This window comes from Anguilla anguilla, chromosome 6, assembly GCF_013347855.1.
Source record: "Anguilla anguilla isolate fAngAng1 chromosome 6, fAngAng1.pri, whole genome shotgun sequence".
Taxonomy (NCBI): Eukaryota; Metazoa; Chordata; class Actinopteri; order Anguilliformes; family Anguillidae; genus Anguilla; species Anguilla anguilla.
Window position 1 is genome coordinate 44,777,927 of NC_049206.1, and position 25,614 is coordinate 44,803,540.

The following is a 25,614-nucleotide window of genomic DNA, read 5'->3' on the forward strand; positions in this document are numbered from 1 at the left end:
AAAGCAGCACCTTATAGGGGTGATTTTAAAGAGGGGAAATGGCTCATTCTAGAAGGTACAAAGCAGTCTCGTCCCAGGCTCCGGGAAAACACAAAACAAACCTACTGAGCCATTTTAAAAGGAAACGACGTGCCATATTCAGACAATGATGCTAGATTTGCTGTGGGTGCTGTGCTCAGACAGTGTATAGTATTGTAGTGTATCGTATTTTTAGAAATGCTGCATGTTCAGATATGTTGAAAGGAGCCACAAAATAACACAAAGCAGCTCATAATCAGAGGCTGAAACCCAGGTCCTAAATGAATGAGGCTTTACCCATCCTCCTCAAATTATGACGTGTCTGTCTGTGAATCTCAATATTCATTGAGAAATTTCTCCAGAAATAGACCAGATATGACATCTACCATGTACCCACCTGTTTGACTTTCATGGAATGTATTGTATTGTATTGTAAATTGTGTTGTGCAAATGTAAATAGGACAGCCCTGACACCTCCAACCACTCTACGCACTAACCAAACACGCAAGTTCTGACGTCTTCGACCGGACCGTGCGGAAGGCAAACGCTGTCCAGAGCCGTATTTAGAAGGGCAGCAAATATTGACCATGACGTCAGAGAAGGGATGGCCCACCTCACACCCCACTACCAAAGCCAGAGGCTACCGGACCTCCATAAAGTCCAGAAATAGCTGGGACTCCCGATTCCCAAGTGGCTGTCTGTGACAACAGTGTTTGTTGTTCGAGAAACAAAAATCACATTTGCAGCCTAAGCACACGGACCTTGTGTACTTTCCCACTTGCTTGTTTCCACATGCACTGTCACTGCAAATTACAACCGATGCGTGTACCTTTTAGGTCTCTGCTTGAAGTCTATTTGCATGCATTGTTTTTAAGCTCCTTAAGCCACAATTTGATACTGTAGTTAAGCCTCCCTAAAGAGGACTGCGTGCTGGTTCCAGTTACATACAGCTTGTCCACATGGGAGTGAAATTAAAGTTTCTAATTTATGTTCCTTTGGTTTAGATGTGGCATGCAACAAATGACTCTGGTTGGAATATGTTTTTAGCATATGTAAACTGTTCATGAGAAACAGACATTCAATGGTTATTGCCACTTGTAACTCAATAAAGATGTGAGTGGGTGTTTTGTGAGTGGGGTGATCCATGCACGTGGATCTGCATGTGTAAATAGATACACCAGCAGACACTTCAATTACTCATTTTTCAATGGCAAATCACCTTGTCCAGTTCTTCCCTCTGTACCTATCGCTGATAATGAAGTGAGAAAAGATTTCAGTACAGGCTAAGACAAAATATCCAGATGGTGTTCTCTATTGTGTGTGTGTGTGCTCCAGCGTGTGCGCTAGGGAGGATGCTTGTGTATGTGTGAATTGGTGCCTGGCTGCATGCACGCTGTGGTCTCAAGCATGTTGGCTGCAATTGTTAAGAGAACCTCACGTACTGTCTTTTTTTTTTTGCGACAAAAAATTCCACAGCCTCGGCGAGCTTTTACTTGTAAAACCACCTTTATTTTACCATAGAAATGTCCTTGGCACGCTGGTCGCATTTTTAGCATCTTGTGAATCAAGACCCGAAATGAACAACTTCTGAAATATGTGCATGAATTCCGCAAACGCCCAGTTACATAACAGTCAAACGTATTGCGCCCATTGGGTCTTTCATTTGTTTTGGTGTGGTTCATTTGCGGTGGCAGTGGTTGAAACGCGATGCTGGCACACGCGTGTCCCGTCCCGTCCCGTTCCCCCGGCCCTGCCTGGCACAGGCTGAGGAGGCACTGGGGTGATCATAAACTGCCCCGCTGCCGTGGTAACAAACGTTCTTCAGACAAACAGGAAGTGGAAAGAGAACGCCTAGCGCAGCTGCTCTCTCTGGCAGCGCCGCCCAGACCCAGGAGCACCGGATGCCCCGTGCAGATATCGCTGCTGCCTCACCGCAGGGCACCGGGAGGAGCACCGGTTGCCCCATGCGGCTCTGTGAGCTGATGTTTTTTCTGCAGAAATTGTTTTGGCTGCAGTTATGAATCAAGCTGCGCATTCTGTAATACCAGGACACTCAGAGGGCACCACAAATGAACAGATTCCAGGAGTTACATCTGGCAATCTGGAGCCTGGCTGGTGACTCGCGGTATGGATAGATGAGAACGTTAGAGGGGTCTGGGGAGTGGAGTGTGGCTGCAAGGAATGGAAGATGGGGCAGGGGAAGGGTGGGGGTGTTTGGTTGGGGCCAGGTGAGGGTCAGAGGAGCTAAGGTGGTGGTCTGCCATAATGAATGAGTGAGAACACTTAGAGGAGGTAGTCAAATGATTGGGAGCCTTGGGCAAAGTCATGCAGGTGGGGGCTGTTATTGCAGAACAATGCCACATGGACTGACTACCACTATGGAGTGACTACCACTCCATAAGCCAATAACGCAGCTCACACAGAAACCATACAGCATGACAAAGCTGGCTGATTTGATGTCTGTTAATTATGTATTAAAAAGCATTAGAGATCCCATAAAGTACAGTTTGGACCTGTTTATCTCATGTTTGCAGTTTGTTTTGGTCCAGTTTCTCATAAGTAAAATGCTCTTTCCTGTATTCTCATTTCTTGGTATCAACCTGTCCTAGGAGGCTGTTGTTGATGTTCTGGCCATACACTTCATGACTTCATTAATTAAGGTATTCATTTATCTTTTGGAATTGGTACATTTACCAATCACCCTGATTATACAGTACTTGAGATCGTTTTCTTTCCGTGTTTGTGTTCCTTTACTACACAGCAGCAACAGGAAATCATCTCTAAACTGTTGATAGAATTCCCCCAGAAGCCAGATTTATGTGTATCCACACTAGCCCTGCTCTGCTCCCTCCAGATGTATGGCATGCAATCAGCCTCCATACCGCAGGTAGCATGTTCTGGAAGTGTCCGCTGGTCTGTATCCCCTGAGGGACATAATATTTATCAAAGTGTTAGGCACAAGATCAAACAGGGACGCTCCTCTGGCATACAGGCCTGCAGCTACTACAGACTGTTTTGCTGACAATCTGAAAATAGAGGGTTGGGGTTGAGGATGGCATGCCATACTGTGAAGTTCTGTGAGTGGAAGCTGTTGTGAACAGAGAGTGCGGAGGAATGTGGTAAGGGTCTGGGCCAGGACTGTAGGGTTGTCTGGGGTGGAAGCACAGAGTGCCATCTTTAACCTACTCTTATGACATCACTTTCCTCCACTGCTATGAAGTGTAAATCTGTTAGCCTTGGTTTGTACATTACCCGACTCACCCCCATTCCAATTGAGCCCCCACTTCCTGAATGGGATAATCATTTAGAGCTATAAATATTGTTGTCTGCTATACTATCCGAGCCCTGAGGGGAAAGTACTTGTACTGGATCATACCAGTGTCTTCATTCATTGAAAAAAGAAACGCAATCTGAAAAATGCCAAAACTTCTCATCTGCTGAATGTTGTGGGAAGTGAATTAGCAGGTGGTGCTAAGCCACTGCTTAACCTGACTTTATGAAGTTGACATTTAAAGTTTTAACTTGGTACCGAAGTGGCCAAATGTCATAACATGTTAAATAATGACCTCTCCACGTCTCTGGCCTCATACGGGTCAGTTATGTAATGGTATTTATCAGCCTGAGAAACAAAATAACCCTCATAATCCTAGTCGATTCACACGGTGCTCTTGTGGAAATATACACAGGCTCTGCAAAAATAAAGCCACAGAGATATCTGAAGACATATCATTGAGTGACTGCTCTCTATTCCGTTGTGGGGGCATTATTTTTGAGCCAGCATAATATGTCATTCATATTTGTGAAACTAGCGTCTCCACTGTGATAACAGCTCAACCATTCCACTGGATGTGCTTGAGGGACCCCAGGCCCTCTGTAAATTAATTATTACAGAGAGGACACATAAATATGTTAAGAAACAGAGCCAGGGGTGAGAGACCCTTTGCTGAGCTCAGACAAATAGATTAGGCACTCACCAACATTTAATTTCCTTCAGAGCCCCTCAGCTCCTAAGACTGTCACAATGTTGCCTCGGTTACCACTGATTCATCCTTTGGTTGCCAAAAATAGATTTTACAGCAAATTAATGGTGTTTAATTGTGTCCAGATTCACAAGCAGTCACTGTAACTATTACATTACATTACATTACAGGCATTTAGCAGACGCTCTTATCCAGAGCGACTTACACAACTTTTTACATAGCACTTTACATTGTATCCATTTATACAGCTGGATATATACTGAAGCAATGCAGGTTAAGTACCTTGCTCAAGGGTACAACGGCAGTGTCCTTACCCGGGAATCGAACCTACGACCTTTCGGTTACAAGCGCAGTTCCTTACCCACTGTGCCACACACCCTTCCTGGCTTGAGGAGGTAAATAAACAGCAGCGGTTATACAAACAAGGCAACCCAACTAGCCACTGTGTCAGGGGTATGTAAACTATCACACTTACAATGGCCTTACGGTGATTGTCCTGTGGTGGGGGATAATACCTGTTTATATTGGTTTACTCTGGAGTCTGTGGGTTTCACTCCTTCTACATTTTGTCTTAAATGCTTTAAATAGGCTTTCTGTCCTATTTTCTCTTCAGGAGCCTAATAAGGGAGTTCAAGTGTTTAACTTGAAACTGATTCCTCTTTAGTTTCCCATGGTGATTCACTCCAGAGGTGTAGATGGATACAAGCAATATGTCTGTGTTTGGATGTGCAGTCTAGTCTTCTTCAAAAGCAAAGTTTGCTCTGGGCCTGTGTCTCGAGACACATTCTCACATTAATGACAAGTTTAAACAATCATGCATTTTAATTAATCATGCAGCTGTTATGGTTTGGTATGCCACAGGAGCCGAGTGAAGTGTCCCGTTCCAGTCTTGACACAGTACTCCTGAATCTAGGCAAAAGGATAAGCCTACAAAATGTTGACGAATAGCCTCTAGTCTTCATCACCTGTCTATTTTTTCTAAGAAGATAAACTCGCAAATGAACTTTGTGGGGTTTCTCTTATTTTCCTGTTGTGAAACAGCACATTTTGGCAATGTTTAGACTGCAGCTAGAAGTGGCTTAATTAACATCCCCCACCCTCTGCTTCATAAACACATGAACTCACATCTTTTCAAATCTGGCTTGTGCCACATCTACATGTGAAATTTGATACATAACCATGAAACTTGTGGGTGGGTGTCCTAACTGGAATTGTTTGGTAGTTGAGTGGAGTGTATTCTTAGTCAAAGGCACTATTGATAGAAAATGGTATATCCTATTCCTCACCCAACTGGAGGTACATCGACAAAGTGTTGTTGAAACAAGACTGTTGCTTACTATTTCTTTACGATTTCTGTTTAATTACTACAAACATCCAGACCCCTCCAGGTCTTACGGTACCTGGAGATCCAACACTGGAGATTAATCGTAAATAAAATTTCGTGAAATATCATGTGAACTAATTTACTATTTACTAATAGACCAAGGCTAATTTAGATGCCATTTTAAGCTTATATTTTTTCTAATCACTGATAGAATGAGGATGAAACCCCAGTGGTTTGTATGCTGGGAATATATTATATTGCATGCAAGATCTAAGGCTGAAGACAAAGGAATGTATGAAAATGGTTTAAAGTATGCTCCTCAGGAATAAACCATGCAAAAGAAGAAAAGTGAGCTGCAATGACATGACATTTGTAGATCATTCCATGATCGTCATTGAGACAAATCACATAAAATCTGCAACTCCTGATCAATAAAATGCAGTTTAAATAGATCTTTCAGAAGTGTTCCTCTAACCATTAGTTTTGGGAGTGGACAAGAATGTCATTTGTTTACTTTTTGGCAGTTTGCTGGTGACTTACTGTAGGAACTCAAGTTATAGACATGCTTCAATGCAAATAACCTTTTACCTGTTATTGAAGGTGAGAGGTTTATCATTCCAAACCCCATTACTTGTTCTACATGTAGCTTCGTAATTTTTGACTAAATGAACCTTGTTGTTTTGTCAACAATAACGTGAAAATGCCTGGACACTAGTGGAATTACTAATTTTATATGGAACAGATGGAATATTTTTGCCTGTGCCCATTTTAGTAATTTAGTGGTGTGCAATATGGGCATTGACTTCAACATGTGTTTGGTGGGGCAGTTGGACTGTGTCTTGGGTAATAGGGATCTCTTCCATGCTTCCAGTATCATCTGTCTCCTTTTCAATGACCCGCTATCTTTGCTTAAGTTTGTGAACTGTTTTAAAAAAAAATATATATATATTATTATGGTCGTTCTTCATATAAGTAGAGTTGATCTGCATTAGTATGTGTATTTGTAATTCCCAGTTTAAAGACACCTAGCAGGATTACTTAGCGATGTGCTCGAATGTGCACAACAGAAAGAAAACACACCAATAAATAATACTCAGATGAGAAATAAACATGTTTAGGGGAAAACAGCATCACTTGAGGAGCTAAGATGGCCTCCAATGAGAGAAAACAATTCAGCCACAGCTTTTAAAGCATTTCAGTATTGTTACTTACAACTGTCACAGGTTTAAGTTGAAGGTCAGCGGAAGGTGTTACGAAGGATTTAAATTGGACTGGCAAGCAAATGTGACCCTTCAGGCCTGCCGGTTCTACAGGCCACCCTGATCCTTTTCACTCTGCTTGGTCCTTGATAGCTCCACCAATCCTTTTCTAGAGCTGAGACAGCTGTCACTCCAAAGTGAGGCTATGGGACATGTAATAGGAGACATGGGAAATAGGTTTCGTCCAGTGTAATGAGCTCTGGGGCCTTGAGCCAATCCTAACATATAAATCAGAAAAAGCAACTGGATAAATGGCTGGAACAAAATGTATTCTGATTATTGCCTTTTAATTTGTGTAGGGACTTTGTGCATTCACTTGTACTCTTTGAATGAGTTTTGTTTGGTATTGTACAAAATAAAGATAATGGATAGTAAATCAAGTGATTTTTCACTCATACAGTGAGTGAGGCAGTAGGGACTATGCTGCAGAACCTTTATGTTTCATATTTAATATTATCAGGAAATAAATCTGATTTTAAATAATTACTTTTGTCATTTAAAGGGAATGTTTGTCAGAGCATGATCTACCTTGTAAAAGGCGGTTAATTGCTTCAGTTCTCTCATAAAATCTCCAGAAATTTAATTTTTAAGAATGGTAGTAGGTTTAATCTGAAAAAAGCAGCTTGCTTGGGGTTTATTAGAAAATGGTTTCAATTAAGCTGAACAGCAACAAAATTTATTAAGAAAAGAGAACATTTTGTGAGATTGCATTTCTTTGGGCAATATTAGGCATATTAAACGGAGTCTTGTTAGCTAGCTTACTTAGAGTTAAGTCATCTGTAAGTTTTTCCATTCATTGAGGGATATTAATGTTTGGCAAAAGCAACAAAATAATATTTTGAAAGCGCCATAAATAAATAAATAAAATAAATACATCGAGACCTATAATGATACTTCATGCATAAATGACAGAGATCTTTCCATGTAACTTAGCAGCCAATGTAATCCCCTTTGGTGTAGTTCATGTGGTGATAAAGTTTTACATGCGTTTTTAATACCATGCCCCCCCCCCCCCCAAAATAGTATCAAGTAAAGACAAAATCGTTTCCATTTGCTCAATAATAAAGCTTCCATAAGGTCGTGACCATGTAAAACACATTATAAAACAGCCATTAACATCTGTTACATATACTTTAATGCTTTTTTGCTTGACTCCCAGGTTTTTTTCGGTCACAAGATACACAAGATGTCATATTTATGGTATGGATAGGTTGTCAATGATATGTTTATAGTTATATGTATATAAATTAATTTGATTGACAAACACAGCTTTAGGTGATCTGTATGCAATATGTTTATGTCCTCTTGACCAAATAATAAAATATATAAAATTGTCACAACGACAACAGGTGGTACGCAGACAGTAGGCACTAACATGCAAGCTAATTCATTTTGGTAGTACATTGCTACATAGGACAAATGGGGTAATGTGATAAAATACATTTGATCTCTTTTGGCCACATATAGCTTTGTTAGGATGTATTTAATCCCGAACATGTTAGTGTGACCGACACAATCAGTCGTTGTCCTAAATTTGATTTAACAGATATGTACAGTTTACCTTAAATCTGACTGAACAGATTAACACAACTGTCAGTTTTTTGTTCAACGAGCACAGTTTAGTGGGGTCAGAATTGATGGAAAAACTGCTGTAATTTAGAAAAGTTGCACTGTGCTGATTGAATTCAGTGATTAATATTGTGAGTGTGTTCCAGTTTATGGTGTGAGTGGGAATTAGTCTAGCACAAGTTCATACTAATCCGTTCTTGTGTCAGTCTTTTAGAAATCAGTTTGCTTCTCAGTCTTTTCCTACTGGCCAAAAATGACAATTATGCTCTCATGATTACCTGATATTGTAATATCTTAGTTGAATTGGTTATCTTATTGATTATGGAAATGGGTCTTTTTGAATGTCAGTTAACATCAGTGGCTTTTTCATACCATTTCATCATATTATCTCCCTGTGCGTGCTTCGTCATTGAGCCCATTGCATTACAGGCATTTAGCAGGCGCTCTTATTCAGAGCATTCACAGCTGGATATATACTGAAGAGATTTAGGTTAAATGTCTTGCTCAAGGGTACAGCAGAAAAGTCCTACTTGGGAATCAAACCTGAAAACTTTAGGCTGTAAGCTCAGTTCTTTAATCATTATACTTCCCTGCTGTTAGGCTTATGTATAGTATTTAAGAATGCATTGTTTCTGAACCCATGGGACCCCATACAATTCCCCTCTGAGAAAGAGTGAAAACTCAGAAAGGAAAGATCAGATTGGGAAACAAAATTAATTGGACTAAATATGAGAGTCAAAATGTCGCCTTTATCTCCTCCATTATTAACTGCCTGCCAAAGGGTCTGCCTAAGCCTTACAGTCATTCGATCCCAACTAGATCTGTGAGCTTTATTTAAACCAAACCTTGAAGAGAATCAACTGTTCTCTGAACTGTAGCCTCAATATAACCTTATCAGAACATTCCTTGTTTCGAGGTGCCCATTGAATCATTTTAATCCAAAAAGGCAGTTTTTACTGAATTCATGTCCGCTGTTCATCCGTGTGTCATGACAAAATACCTATCCCGAATTAATGTGGGAAGAAAATGGAAGAAAAAACGTTATTATATATTTTATTCCTTTGTTCTTGTTTGATTTATGCCTTCATTTCTGAGATGCTGAAGAGTTTTCTTTGGTCTCCTCCTGACAGGAGTGTGGGAGTAAGCTTGACATTGGGGGGGACATGTGCTTCCCTGACCCTACCCCTGCTCGCCCCCACAATAAATATTATAGTTAGTGGAAAAGTTCAATGGTTCCACCAGCGCCAGCTATGGGTATTAAAGATGCATGCTAGCCTCATCCATTCTCACCAGCATGAGCTATGAGCTGTTCCTTTATTTTTGTGTATGCATGTGATATCTGATATATCTGAATGAGTAATAGGCTAAGAGTAGACAACCTCAAGAGGGCACAAGAATCAAAGTATCATGTTTATTCAACTTAATTAAACCGTATTTAACCCCCTGGTATCAAAAGGGGTGAATTAAATACATCACAAAAATTCTATTTTTAGACACATAACTAAATGCATACATAGTAAATGTGCAATAAATGCATCTTACACAGAGTGCGGGGTGCAGATGAGGCATGCCAAATGAATACGGTTGGAGAAGCGCTATTCTACACCTCAACACCACCTCCCCTCCACCTCTCTACCCATCCAAACCCTCTACTGACACATATGGATTTTTTAAAAATCTTGCGGTGCACAATTTGAATGGGGCGATTGTCTGATTGCAACCTACTGAGACTATTGGTTACTACATACCTAGTGCACAATTTGAACACTCCTGTAGCATGGCATTCAAAATAAGGGGGGGGGGAATTTAACTGTTTCCAATATTGGGGGGACATGTCCCCCATGTCCCCCTTACTTCCTACGTCCCTGCCTCCTGCTAAGAGTTCATTCAGTCATGTTGAAGTGTCCCAGCTAAACCTAGAATCTAACATCCCCATGGGGGACTGCCTGCATGCCTCATTCTCAGTCTGTGACACAAACATCCAATTACACCATTTTTCCTCCTGAAAATCACGGAAAATATTTTTCTTCAGCAAATTTTCAAACTCCCATATTTATTTTCCGAAAACAGGTCTAATTTACGACCATTCAATGCCATTTTCCTATGGGTCTTGCTTTAAAACCAATTTGAAAGCTGTTCGTTCGCAATGCCTTGTTTCCTATTGAAACGTTGTGCACTGTTTATATTTGTGTCATTCTCTTTACAGTTTCTGTATAATACGGCAGCTATTTAGAGATGACTGATGTAATATTTTCATTGACATTCCGGTAAAATGTAACTCCTATGAAATATACAGACGTAGATATGTTACTATTTTTCTAGCTCCAGAAAAATGTATTTTCACAGTAGTGTGAGTGATCTCACAATATTTTTTTTTTTTTTTTTAAACAATGAAGAATTGTTATTTGGCATATTATGGTAATGTAACAGTAACGGCAATGCCTCAATTGGCTAGATTCACAGTTGTACATATGGTAATACAATTTCAGTGGTATTTAGAAAGTTCAGTATCACAGGAGCATAGTGAGAATGATAAGAATAAGAGTGAGCTTTCTGGTCAACTGACATTGTGTTGGAATGTTTTTCAATATGACATGTCCAAAGATATTTTCAAACTCAAAAGTATATATTTTTGTGGGATTATCTCGCTAGAATGGAGCTTGCATCTGCATCTGGACAAAAAAAAAAAAAAAAAAACTTTCCACCTTCAAGCTTTTCAAAATATTTCCATGTGTGGTCTTTCCATGCATATCTGTCGTGCAAGCTGTTGGCAGACTGAAAATGGATATTTCATCAAGCAAATAAACAAACAGAAGTGCACATTCAGGCTAGCCAAACACAGTCACTGTTTTTCAATATAGCTTCTGAGGCCAGAATTCCTGCACATTCCCGTGAATGCCTCCCTACTGTTTTTTTTTTTTTCTTGACAAAATCCCAGGACTACAGAATGCCTGACTACACCTGGTGAATAATTCAGCAGATGCTCTTTTACCCATGAAATAGGGAGTCTTTTATCTGTTCGTTGGGTGGAACAAAACAGAATATTGTTTAATTAGGATTGGAAGTGCAGTTAGCCACACCATCTCCATGCAATATTCAGATCTGCTCCAGTGTGTTGATTGGTGAAACAACACAAAATGGAGACAGATTAGCAAGATTCTATTACAGAATGTTGAGTCACGAGTAAAAATTTCAGTTTCATTAGCATTGCAATTTTATTACTCTCACGAATTGTCCTGGGGCATCTGCAAGACTTTATGAAAAGGAAAACACCGTTCAACAGCCATCTAAAAATTAGGAGTGGAGCAATTTCAACAAACTGCAATTTGAACTGTAATCTGACCATGTTTGTCAAGATAGGCCATATTTTGAAGACTTTCCTGCTTTTCTGCTTGTTCCTTGACACATTGACTTTTCCACATGTCATTCCCTTCACTTTCCTCTTGATGAAGTCAAGGTGAAGTGCATTAATGTTTATGCCCCTGGTACATGGCCAGCAATCTGCCCATTAGAAGCTTTAGTTTTGAAGAGGCCTCTTAAAGTCTAAGGGGACCCCCTGTTTTTTTTGTTTTTAATTGGAATATGATCGCTTTGTCCTGATCAGAACCTGTGCTTAATGGCAGTACCCTGCATTCAGTTGTGAATGTAACTTGTAGTAAACAAAACTTAACTCCAGTTTGAACACTCAAAAAAAGAATGGCCATATGTATTAGTGATGTTCATAGAGCTTTGCTGTAGGTATGGTTATATTGGCATTGCAATTTTGTATGTATGTTATGCTTCTTTAAAAGAGTGATTTTTATCTTTTTTTCACTTTGTTTTCACTTTGAACCTTTTTAAAATATGTATTCATTTAAATTAATTTAATCTTGCAAATGTTTGGGTCACTAGCGCTAAAATACAGAATGTATAATGACCTCCAAAATTACTCACACCCTTGATAAAAATGACAAAAGACAACAAAAAAAATGCACAAAAAATACATGTACTGAACTGGATTTTAAGTCTCAAACATAATATAGATAATTTACTAATCATGTATATGCCAAAATAACAGTCATGCGTCACAATCACAGATATTCATTCTTCATGGGTTGAGTACTTTGAGTACCCTCCCTTCACAATGATTGCACTACTGAGTTGTTATATACAGTGTTTAATGAGATAAACATATTGGCAGGGGGGCGGTTGATCCTTCTTACAAACAATAACAGTTAACAAGGAAATTAACCACTTCATGGGTGATTTTGAGGTATGCATGAACCATTGTCTTTCTGTCATGGTCCTGTTTTCCTGTCTGTGTTTCCCCTGTTGGGCCGCCAGATGGCGGCACTTCTGTTTTGTGTCCTGCTCCCCCCCTGTTAATTGTATGATTGTTTCATTGTCTCGTTATCCCATCATTGTTCCCACCTGTGTCTTATCCCCTCCTTCTGGTTTGATTGTTTTTTGAGTTCACCTGTGTCTTGTTACCCCTGTCTATTTAAGTTCTCTGTTCGCTTGACTCGGGTGCTGGTTCCTTGTGTTTGTTGCCGATGAATGTTCAGACCATTTATACCTGCCTGCGGGTTTTTTTTTTTTTTTACCTGTTTGTGTTTGTTCCCGAGTTGTGTTTGTTCCCAAATTCTGTCTGTTGCAAACCGTACGTACCTGCCTGTACCTTGTTCCCGTGTTTTGTTTGACCTTCCCTTGTGCTTTGTACCTGCCTGCGTTTTTTACCTGTTTGTGTTTGTTCCTGATAAGTGTTTGTTTGTAATGCCCTTGTGCTCTGCCTGCCTGTGTTCTGCCCTGACCGTGTTCCGCCCTACCCGTGTTTGTGAGTTCCTCTTGTTTTCTGTTTCATTTGATATTTTTTGAGTTTGTGTTTTTGCCCTTCGTGGCCTTCTCTGTTCCCTACTTGTTTGCCTGTCGTGTTAGTAAAGTCTTTGTTAATTTTCCCTTTTGAGTTCGTGTTTTTTTCCCTCTGCGTTTGGGTCCCCCCTACCCGTACCGTGACACTTTCTGAAAGATCCATGTTCAGCAAAGACTGAGCTTCCTGGCAAAGAGATACCAGGTTTTTGGCCAAAATGTTTTCAGCATCCTTCTTCCAACACGAAACCCACCACTGGTATGCCTGGCCATAAAGCTTATTGGGTTTCATCTGACTGTGACACTCGGTTCCAATTGAAGTTTCAATGCCATTTAGCAAACCACAGATGCTGATGTGTTTTTTATTTCCCTCAATGGGGGCTTTTTCTGACAACCCTTCCAAAAAGCCGCCACCATGGAAATTTGGAGGTCTGGCATTAAATTAAATTTAGAGACGTTGTGTTCCAAACAAGCGACCAAGTTTTCTTCATCTCCAACAATGGCCAAACTATCTGCCAGATTTTGCACAGGGTCCCAGTGGTTTCAAACAGGTCTAAGTGGAGTGGAAAGCAGTATTGTCAGGTTTTCTATATGTTCGGAACCATCTCCTGACTTGTGACGTTGAAAAACCCTTTGTCTGCCTGATAGTTCTTTGCTTTTTCCCATGCTGATGGAAGACAAATTGATTTTATATGTGTGTTGCTTCATTTTTATTCCCTATTGAAACCATGAAGCCATGAGAGGCCACAATACAGTCCCCTAACATTGAGACTATCTTTAAAAAGTACCATGTTATTGCAGTTCCATTTTTTATATTTATTTTAATAACTCTTGCAGGTTTGATTAACAGTGATAAAAATCTATATTTTTTCTGGGCAATTGCATTAGTATAAAATAATGCATTACCCAGTTTTTGAACATAAAGTGTTAAGTGAATTATTTTAGAAGGCAATGCATATTGTGAAAATTATGCCACGAAATTATGTGTGAGACTTGAACAAGTCAAATGAAGAATTTAATATTCCTCAATTTCAGAATTTTTTGTTCACAGCCGAACAGCCATCAATTGTAAATCAGCATGTATCAATAATATTCTAATACATGTTCAAATATCACTGGATTAATAATCAATATCTCACCCTGGGGAAAATGATAGCCCATCACATGTATGTAATTTGTAATTCACAACAAAACTACTTCTGTAATGTTTATGTATATGTAACTATTCACTGTGACTAAAGTGGAATAGAGTTTTGTGGTTTTTTAATTACGTGCTATCACTATTTGAACAACATAATTCCACCGCTGATATTACTGAAATATAGTGTGCTTACAACATAGATACAAAACATTTGTTTGCTTTACTTATGTGCAATTAAGCAAATTCTTTGTGAAAGAATGTTTTGGAAAATATTTATACGGCTTTTCTGTACAGAGAAGGAATGTGTCTCACAAAGTCACCTGTTCACTTGCCAATGTACCTATAAGGATCTACAGTACTTTATTTCAACATTATGAGATACAAATATACATAAATGGATAAATAAATAAATATAGCATATTGGATCAGATCATTTGTTCCTGTTACTCCATGTGAAAGCTTTAGTATCCCTGGCTGTGTACCAGTCTCTGTAGTATACAGTCTCCTTTTTCAGCCAGTGATGTTGAAGAGGTCACTGGGCTATCAAAGCTCCACTGATGAGAGAGGAACTGTAACAGTAGAAAGCTTGTGTGAGACCGTGCTGGTCTGAATAAGCAAATGGGGTCTCTGTGCCTGTTTTTTTCCACACAAATGGAACCCTTCCACGTTATTTAATGACAACTGAACTTCAGCAACTTGAAGCAAGCTCATAATCTATCTTTTAACAGCAGAATACCAGTAGCTCCTGTAAGTGATTGCGTGCGATTAGTGGTAGCGTGTGTGTGTCCGCTCATGCTCCCTCTTCTGGCAGCAGCAGGTAACAGCGAGCGCAGCGCTCTGATCGGTGGGGATCCGACAGCTCCACGTGCGAGCCTCGCGTCACAATCGGGGCAGTGCCTCAGCTGCGCGAGAACGTGCAGGGATGTTTACCCCGGTGAGAATATCCTCCGGGACACGCGGGATCTGGCAGGGCCTGTGGCGGCTGACTCACCTCCCCATCACCACAGACAGGGAGCCGGGAACGGCCAGGCACGCGGACGCTCGATAAAGTCAGATACGGCGAAATCGTAGGAAAAACACTGTGTTCCGTGTGTCCTGCCTCACTGTGGCTCCACTTAACTGTCAAGCACATTTCCTGGTGCTGTGTGAGGAATACAAGAGCAAGCCGCTCTACCTCCTGGCTGAAAAACCAGGCGGCTCTTCCAAATGATGCAAGCGGATCAAAAAGAACATTCGGCCCTCACGCTTATTACAAAATACTGAGACCTTCACCTGTGGAGAATATGGCAAGCGCTCCCATTCTTACTGGAATAGTCTCAGACACTCAAGAAGAAGGGTATGTCAAAAGAAATATAAGATCAACAAAGTGCTGCGTTTCAGTCCAGAAAGGTAGAATCAGCAGTTTGTTCCACCAGAGTGGGACAGCATTGTTTGGATTCCATATTTTGAATAGAGGGTATTGGCCAGCTGGAAGCCCTAGTCAATTACTGTTAATTTTCCAAGACAAGGCACTGATGACTGGTCCCAAACTGGTGGTCAGACTAATCCCACAATTCCTTGTTTACGGCAAATGTCAAGGACTCTGGCCTTTTTCAGAACCTTTAAATAAAATTACAGTTGAAGTGTTTTACAAATGAAGACCAGATGATGGCATTTTCCTACAGCTGCCAGTTTGTGCAGAGTAAGGACTAGAGAAGCTGTCTGTTTGTAACGAATCACACATTATTCTTTCTTGGTTTAACAGGGCTGCCATCTCTGAACTTTGACTCAGTTAATTATATACAGTAGCCCTGCTGTAGATATGATCACAGATCTTCCTTCAACCCTAAGAACTTAATCTCTTGTCAAATTGTTTCTCACAATATTTATGATGACACTCTTCATAAGACCTTTCTTTACTGTTTGGTAATTATATTTACTTAATTTATTTGTTACTGACAAGGTGTCAAAGGAGACTGACAATTGGAGAATGACTGTGATTTGCTATTTGTGTACATGCCAGTCTATCACCTTTTGTGATGTTTTTAAAAAAAGTGACAATCCTCTTCCTTAATAACATATTTATTCATTTTTGAGTAGTCATCATTCTCCCATTCATTAATGATGCATAATGCACCTGTTACGTCTTTATTAACCACTTACAAATGAATCACGTTATAAAGCTGTACACTTTTGACACTCGATGGTCACATACACAATGTCAGCTGATTGAAATCATATTCATATTAGCAGCACATAAATCAAGAGTTAATATGGGCTGGTTTCTCTCTAATCATCTAAACACATGAGTGGAATGGTGCTGATTGCTACAATAATTCCAACAAATGTTTAAAACCTTCCTGTTCATTCATAATAGTGATTAAAAAGCTTGTCTTGTTACTTTACAAATAAGTTAGACTCATCTTAAAGAACCTCCTCTGTTGAATCTGGTTCCATATCATGAAGACTTCAACATTTATAATGGCTTTATGGATTAATATAGGAAGGGATTATACAGGAAGTATATTACTTGTTTGAATTGAGTAAGGCTTTTCCTGAAAACTAATAAAAAGATTTCTCTGGGGACCTCTGGATGCCTAAAGCACCACAATCTATTCTTTTGTTCTAAGAGCGACTATTTAAACCAATTGGTTCATTTAAACTCTCTGTTCTTTAATTTGTGTTTCTTGTAGAAAACAAAAACATTATGAACAGAAAGGGCTCTAATATTGCAGAACAAATTATCTCCATCTGAACAAACAGCCTCTGGTTGGTACTGCCATCAAAGAGGGAAACTGGTACCTTCCCACTTATAGATATAAATGGATGTATGCAAGATATTATCTCACATCAATATCCAAATGCAGTTTTTATTTCTGTTTTTAATTTCCTGTTTTTTCTTAACATCATATCAGTCATACATACATTGCATAATTTTAGAGCTGATATTGTAATAGATTTACTGTGGTAAAGTGACTATGTTTCTAGTTTTGGTGCTGATTACTAGTAACTTTCCAGGCTAGATGGAGATACAGTTATGCAGAGTGAATTCATGGAAACACAGAATGCTACACAGAGCCATGCCATAATCTGGGTCTGCTGTTTTTGTTTTACCTGCACTGCTGAATAGGCGCTAAGAACCAATAACGCTCCACTACTTTCACTGCTGGGAAGAATTTCATCAGTTGTGATCAAAGGGGGGCAGCATCAGCAGCTACTGGGAAGCCCTTGCGCAAGAAAAGAAAGTCTGGTTCCTACGGCGACCCCAGAGCCGCCGTCTGAAAGAACAGTCGGCGCTCCCCGCTGCGCTTCCTCTCGCAGCGCGGCTCATTATGTAACTAATGTGCCGCGTGCCGCCGGCGCTCCGGCTGCGCCTTCCTGATGAAGACCAGATTCAGCTCCGAGTATTCGGTATAAAAGGTCAGGGCTACTGTATCCCGCAACCAACCGCCCTTTCCCACACGAGACCGAGGCCGAGGTAATATTTACTCAGTGAGTCTCCCTTTCTTCTGCGTTTTCCTGTGAGTCCATGGGTTGTGGGCTTCTGTGTATATTACGATACATTACATTGATTTAACAGGTGCTCTTAACCAGGGAACGTCCATCCATCAAAGTCATGTGACAGCAGTGTCAGACCTGGCTAATAACATTCCCATATTCACAAATGTAAGTGCAAGATCAATACGAGTTAATCAATGCCAACCCACAACCACAATATAAATGTGACTCATATAGCATATAGTATAAAATAAGTGCCAGTACACAAGAAAAAATCACGGTTCTCCAAAGAGTAGAACTTAGATGTGCTGATACTGTGTGTAGGTGAGTACCAGCCCACTTCAAACACTGTTTACAGTATATTTATACAAAATCAAGCTAGTTTGTAGAACAGTAATGAAAAGGTAGTGGGTAACCTGCAATTACATGCATTTCATTTCTTCTTTTTAGATTTGTATGGCAGTTCAATGACCACAGAGATAAAGCAGTCTATCCGTGGTGTGGACTGAACTTCCTCTGAGTCTTTGTGGACTGTCTGATTTTCCTCACTAACGGCTGCAACAGCACACTCAGGAATTGGTGTCCCCTGGCTCCGCCCCTGCCGAACGTGAGATTTCCATTATTTTCATGGCTCCGCCCCTTGTCTCCGCATTCCCTCTGCACGTGCCTGCCATCTGAGAGGCAGGGAGGGAGGAGGAGAGACAGAGCAGGCGCACAGGTCACCTCCGTGTGAGGCTGCACTCGTGTGCGGAGCCATTCGACACTCTCATCCAGCACAGACTGAGGATGTGGTTGGACCCATTAAACCCTATTCCTGCCAGGTGTTTGCAGTTACACTGTTCCCCAGGGCCTAGACTTTCTTCCAGCATTTATTTATCTATATGGAAAACAAAGGCCCCCTCTGCTTTCAGGCAATGGTGGGATATCTTACAGTATTTGCTACAGTTGAATACGTTCCCTATAGTCTAAAACGGCAAGAGTCAGTTTTAAGTTAGAGCTGCACTTACATCCCTTTTCTCTCTGTTCTGTTTTAACTTTACGTCCTGGCCTTTCAAATGAACTCAACATCCTGCTCTTCTACGCCTGTCACTTAACCGGCGCCAGGGGCAAATTAAGAGGGGTACGAGAGGAGTCGACGTTTAAGAGGAGTAGGAGATGAGTGGCGTTTTAAGAGGAATAGGAGATAAGTAGGTATTTGGATGAATAGGTCATGACTAGGCAGGAGTTTTTTATTTAACGACTGCCCACTGCATTCCAGAATGTCTGACAGAACGTCACCTGAATCGACTGTGACAACGTTGCCTTTTTCCAGCCACATGACATCACCCCTCCGACAGGATCATAACCTCCACAATTAACATCACTCCCCTTTGGCTGGCTATACGCTGGCTGATGCCTTAAGTCAATTTCTAAGCCTTTTAACCAGAAAGCAGGGTGAATTAGCCCTACATGGTAAAATCTATGACACGATTGTAGCTGCAATTTTGTGGATGATAGTGAATTTCCTGTCTTGCATTGTGGTGGTTTTCTAGATCTTTTCTGTGGTTTATGGGTTTGAATCCCAAGCATGAGCACTGAGCTAAACTCTGTGAGTAAGATGTTTAGGCAATGATACCTGCCTAGTTCTGCCTAGTTGTTCGCCTAGCACACGCACATACAGATGTGTCTCTTTATCACAGACTTTCTTGTATTTAATCAGTCTATCCCATGCTTATATATGACTGAGAAGCAAATGCAGATTCTATGAGGAATAGTGATTAAAATAATTATTAACCCCTGGACCTTTCTCTACATTTCAGGAGCACTGAGTATTGTGTTTCATGACATGATGCATCATTAAAAATTTGCAAGTGCTCTGACATGTCAGCATGCAGCACAGCATTTCCTATACTTTGGAAATACTTAATGTGAAAGGACGTTCCCCTTAACACTGAATGTGCTTCCGTATGTAAATAATTGTGATTAATCAGTGATTAATGTAGCAGTAATTCTGTAGATGTGGACAGTTTTGAAGCATAATTACACCTTATTTCATAGTCTCCCATTGGATGTAATTAAATCTGAATACATCGGTCCTTAGGTCACTACATGAACTTAAAACCCTACTCTACAGTTACAATATCAAATGCCCAAAGTGTATTAAAGATCAGACCTCGGAGTATGTGAGTGCATTTGACACGTGCACTCTCATTTAAGCAGTTTCTCGGAACAATCTGCACTTTAATTTCTGCAAGTGAAACTGACCGTTGGTCACTATGTTTGAACTTGTGGCTTGGTATGTGAGTGAGCCATTAATAAGGACACGGTGTCCTTTGTAGGGAAGAAAATAGCTTTTTTGATGGAGGCGGAATAAATGTTTACTTTGAACGGTTGCAGAAGGTTAGTAAAATATGTTTGCGGAATGGAAAAGCAGGGCCAGTGACGCTGCATGAAAAAGCTATTGATTCCACGAGAGCAGATTAACCTGTGCTTTATTAATCACTTTAACGAGGCAGAGTGCTATGGAGCTGTGTAGTTCATGGTAGTGAGTTGTGTAGGAACTCCAACCCAGGATAATTGGTTTTGGGAATGGAACTTTTACTGTTGGTCTTCCATAGACATTCCTGCATGGATTTAGCGCTCAGGAATTGTTGACAGCAGTGTCACTTCCCATGTAGCTCCATGTAAAATGAATGACGTGATACGATAAACAATGAAATGCATGCTAAACCAGCCTAATCTGTCCCTGCCAATGTAAGCATTCAAGCAGGGTAAATTTACCTCTTCACTTGTGTGGAGATTGTATTTTCTCACGCTATTGTAAAGTGCCAGTGTGCAGTTGATTGAATAAGCACGTGTCTTACTCCCTTGATGTAAATACTTTCTTGTGTTGCATTGCAGCCAGAAGTGTGCCAAAGCGGAACTTGTCTTTTTACACCTGTGGAGTTCATCGTTGTTGAAAACCAAATTTCCTATTGCGGTTCCCGGAGAATGGGAATAGTTTAAAAGTTGATAAATGTCTTCAGAACCGAAATCATAACAGACATAACCTCACTTCAACAAGTGGTGACAGATGGCAGGGGAAGGGAAACATAATACACGGTACCATTCCAGTCAGTAGTTTGATGGCTTCACTTAACATGAATTCCTTGTGTTGGGCCATTTCAAACTCTATGGTTGTTATGGAATGGAGCAGGTGTGTGAGACCAGAATTAACCTCTGGACCGGGTCAAACCAAGACCAAGTGGCCGTTAAATAACGAGCATTCCCAGCTCTGTGGGACCGGCCACAGGACCGCTGAGATCACATAACTCTCCCTCAGGCTGTCTGGGCACCCTTGCATGAAGAAACTTTAGACAGAAAGCAGAGCTGGAAACTGCTGGAACGCTGAGCCTCGAGTGGATGGGGATCACATGGGCTTTCGTCTTGCTGACTGCACAAAGTGGCTCCCGCACGCGTGCGCTCCCCCGCCGCACACCTTGCTCACGTGGCTCTGAAACAGGGCTTACATAACTCATTGTGGGCTTCCTGACTGGGCAGGGCTACCTGTGTAAGACTCACGTGGTTTTGTCTTTTCTTGTTGAAACCCAGCGAACTAAGGTTCAGATATGGTTCAGGTTCTTACATTTAGTTCTTTTTAAAATTTTATAATTGTTTTCCACCTGTATCAGGATAGATTGCATACATCCCAGCCCTGTACAGACGTTTTTAAACTTAACTTTCATTGGTTTGTCAACACATCGGTTTATGGTTTGGCACATGTTGATGAGTCTAAATGAAAGTTACATTTCCAAGTTAGAACTTCAACTAAGAACTCAAATTGAATAACTCCTGAGACACATAAAGTTAAACAGACGATGCAGGCCGAACACCAGCTTACAGAGGGGGCCCGTGATGTTAAATGCAGATTTGCTGCTGATGGAGAGACACAGTGAACCGGCTGTAGGACACATGAATAAACAGAGAGAGGGATGGGAGCTGTCAGACCCCGAAGCTCATTCCATCTAGCGTCGGTCCACTGGAGGGGCACTGTGCGTGTGCCAGTGGCTCCATCAACCTTCCGGACCGGATCTGCGGTGCCGGCCTCAGGCTCGGCCCAGCCAAATCCACCGCTGCTCCAGGGGGGCGACGATCAATACGGGCGCTTATTCCCTCTCTGGAACTCCGACACAGGCAGTCTGAGGCAGCGCAGCCTGTGTGAGGTCCGCCAGTCTGTCTGCCACGGCGTGCAGGAGGGGGTAGGATCATAAAATGACTAGCATAAAGGGAATGTTATCAACTACACAGCGTGTCAAACAGGTTCCTATCCTTACAGCACAGCGATGCAAGACTGACATAGGCGCTCTGTCACTTTCTGTCTGTGGGAGGTAGCTGACACGTAGCGTGAAGGCAGTTTGCCCATTGGGAAGGTGTCCCAGCTATATCGATTCAGATTTGCGTCAAAATTAACATCATAAGAAAACATCATACTTTTGGCAAAGATTTGCATCAGAATTATCAAGCAAAACATTTTTGATTGAAAGCAAAAAAACCTCCATGTCACGTCACAACTACCTCCTACAGATGGAAAGCAACAGTGTCTATATATTGGCCCTACGTCACTTTTGCTTGTATGCTGTCTGGGCAGTTTAATATTGTCTGATTAGGGAATGGTTTGGGAAGTTAAAGTCATACAGCATGACACTTCTCTCAGGGTTTGAAGTGGAAGCAGGGCAGACACATTTCTCTCAATTCTCTCTATGGCCCTTACAATATGTCATCTCTAGGAGGGGAAGCCAAGGAGAGCAGGTCCATTTTAAGGTTGTTTGATCTGCTATTTTATTGGTTGAGATGCTCCTAATGTTTTGGCCTGGCGAAATCCATTTACGAGGGAGTCCAAAATCAGGAACAGAAGTCGAATTTAATAATACCAAAAGACCGGCCCCCCCTCCCCCCCCGCCTGTCTGCATCTTTGTTCTCAGAGAGCTGAGGCGGAGCTATTGTAATACCCCGCTGCATTCGGCTAGTCTCCGCATTATTCCTCAAAGCATTCGCGTCGTCAGTGGAGCTTGCAGCTTATCTCCGCATTTTGTTCGCAGCTGCCACATGCTGACGATGCCTTTTGATGTCCCGGCTGAAAGGATGCACCGACACGCAGCGCATTCCTGAGGCCGCGCGCGGCTCCAGGGGTCAAAGGTCACAGGACGGGGAAGCGCAGGTGATGCGCCTGACCCCGTGTGACGTGGAAGTCACGCAGGGGACAATAATCGCTTTTGGACGGACAGACCCGATCACTTCCTCTGACACTGAGTTCAGGATAACATGAATAGTCCTGCAACACACAGCTGTGTATTTCTTTAAATATATTTCCAATGGAAGTGGAAGGACGGTTGGCCAAGCGGCAAGCTGTTAAATCCCTTACTTAATCCCATTTTGTCCCGTGTGAATTAAGAATATGTAAAAAGACCTATTATGTAAGCTGTGGAATGTAAGGTGGGAAATAGCACATTTTTCAGGTGGCAGTATAGCACCATGATTAAAGGTCACAGCTTATAAGCAGAACGTTGTACGCTCAGCTTTAAAATTGGTATCCAGGTCTTTGAAATGATATTTGAAATGAGGTACTGAATTGCACAGTTCACTCCAACATACGTCGGGCAGCAGTGTAGTTTTACGGGTAAGGAACTGGTCTTGGAACCAGGTCGGACATTGCTGTTGTACCCCTGAACAAGGTACCTGCATTGCTTCAGTATATATCTAGCTGTATAAATGGATACAATGTAAATGCTATGTAAAACGTTGTGTAAGTGGCTCTGGATAAGAGAGTCTGCTAAATGCCTGTAATGTAATGTAATGTAAAGCTGCACTTATAAAATTTAACTTAGACAATAGAAAAGCACCAACAGAGTGCAGTACAAACAAGCATGTGGTATATAAGATACTGTAGATTGGAGAGCCAAACCAGACTTCACTAAATCATTGAAGCACCTTTCTGATTCGGAGCAGTTTGATGAATACTGTATGTGCAGACATACAGTATTGACCTGCACATGAATGCACTGATGGTCAGTTGTTTTTTCTTTTCCCCAGCATGGTGACATGAGTTCATGCAGGCTGAACTACAAGCTGACTATGTGGCTGAACTAGCGTCCTCTGCTGGGCAACCAGTGCCAAGCATGCGCAAAAGAAAACAAAAAAGTTCTCCAGTGGAAACATTGAACTTCAGACAAGATCCATTTGGTGTTATAATTGTGGGTTTAAATTTATTTTTATGTCAATGTGTGAAGCAAAATTGGAAAAATATGGCATGCGGTGTATGTGTAATTTTTGCCTCCTGTGCAGAAGTATATTTTGTGCATTTTTTATGCTATTTGAGTTGTCTGGATCTCTGCCATTTGAACCGCTCTTCTGTTTTCAATCCCTGAGCAATATTTGGCTCCTCGGGGAATTTCGTCTGTGTAGTCATCGGCCGTTTACAGATGTACTGTCGGTTGGTGTTGGTTTTGGGACTATGTACACAGTGATCCTTAACGTATTTCCACAGCTATAGAGAATATTATTCTTACAGGTGTGCATGGGTTTGAGTTAGGCATAAAGAGCTGTCTGTGTCCCCCCTTGTTTCATCGTTTAATGTATGACTGGAAGGGCACTAAGGAAAAGCAAGTGGTTTCTAGGTTTACAAACTTGTGAAGCACCTTTCATGAGCTATCCCCCCCTCCCATGCTGAGAAACACACAGCTTTCTGTTCCCGTGGTGCTGCTGTGTACTTTGCTGGCCCTTTCTCCTCTCTGCCCTACTTTCTGCTATTGGTCTCTATGTGTCCTAAGCACCAATCTCCGATCTCTGGCCCTATGGACTGCCCTCTCTGTGGTCAAACCCTGCTCTACCTGTGCCCTATGCCCCCACTCGTCTCTTACAGTATAGACCCCTTAACCCCTCAGCACCCTCACACACCCTCTACCCCCTAAACATCCGCACACTCATCCTATCTTGCCCACATCATCATACACTCAGTATTCTCTCCACACCCTCACACACTCCCTATTCCCACTGCAGCCTCACACACTCCCTATCCCCTCTGCACCCTCACCCACTCCCTACCCCCTTTCATCTCTATCTTTATCCTGACCTGTGCCCCCTCCAGCCCTCAAACATCTCCCACATTAATTCTCCGTCCACCTTCCCTGCTTTCGCATGTGCTTGCCCCACGCGCACCCCCTCTCCTCCGCCCTCACCCAGGAATGTTTATCCGCGCAGGCCGGCGGGGGGAAGATAAACCCCCACGCGCCGCGGGCCCCGTTTTCTTAGCTCTGGTGTGGAGGAGGAGGAAAGCGCAGGCAGCCGGCAGCCCCGATTGAAGCTCGGGGGGAAATGTTTACCTGCACGTCTGCTCTCTCGCCCTTCCCTCAGGTGCTCCTTCTCTTCACCCTCAACTGCAGCAGAATGCTGCCTTTGTGAGAGGTACCTGACCAACACCCCCCCTGTCCCACATCCGTCACTGAAAAACATATCTGGGTAATGCTTTGATCAAATTCGGAGGATGTGGGATGCATGTCATCTGTTGGTTAGTAACCCTCCTGCAACTTTTATTTTCTTTCTTGGCAAAGGTTGTTACGCTATTTCAACCATCCATCTATTATCTAACCCACTTATTCCTGGTCAGGGCCTGCCCTTCCCACCAGTCTATTGCAGGACACACACCTTTCACTCACATACTTATGACTACGGGCAATATAGCCTCTGCAATTAACCTAACCTGCATGTCTAAGAGGAAGCCGGAGTACCCAGAGTAAACCCATGTGGCCACAGGGAAAATATGCAAACTCCACAGAGATTCAAAGGAAGGACCTTCTTGTTGTGACCTTCTGCCCCACCATGCCACTCCTATGCAATAACATTTTCCCCCAATTCATATGTGCTAATCAAGAATGGTGAACCTCAAAATGGCTATCCTTTCCGCAGCTCAAATGAACATATCATTATAAGTAATATTTTCACTGTCTAAAATTAAATGTTTACATGCCATTTAATATGATTTCACTT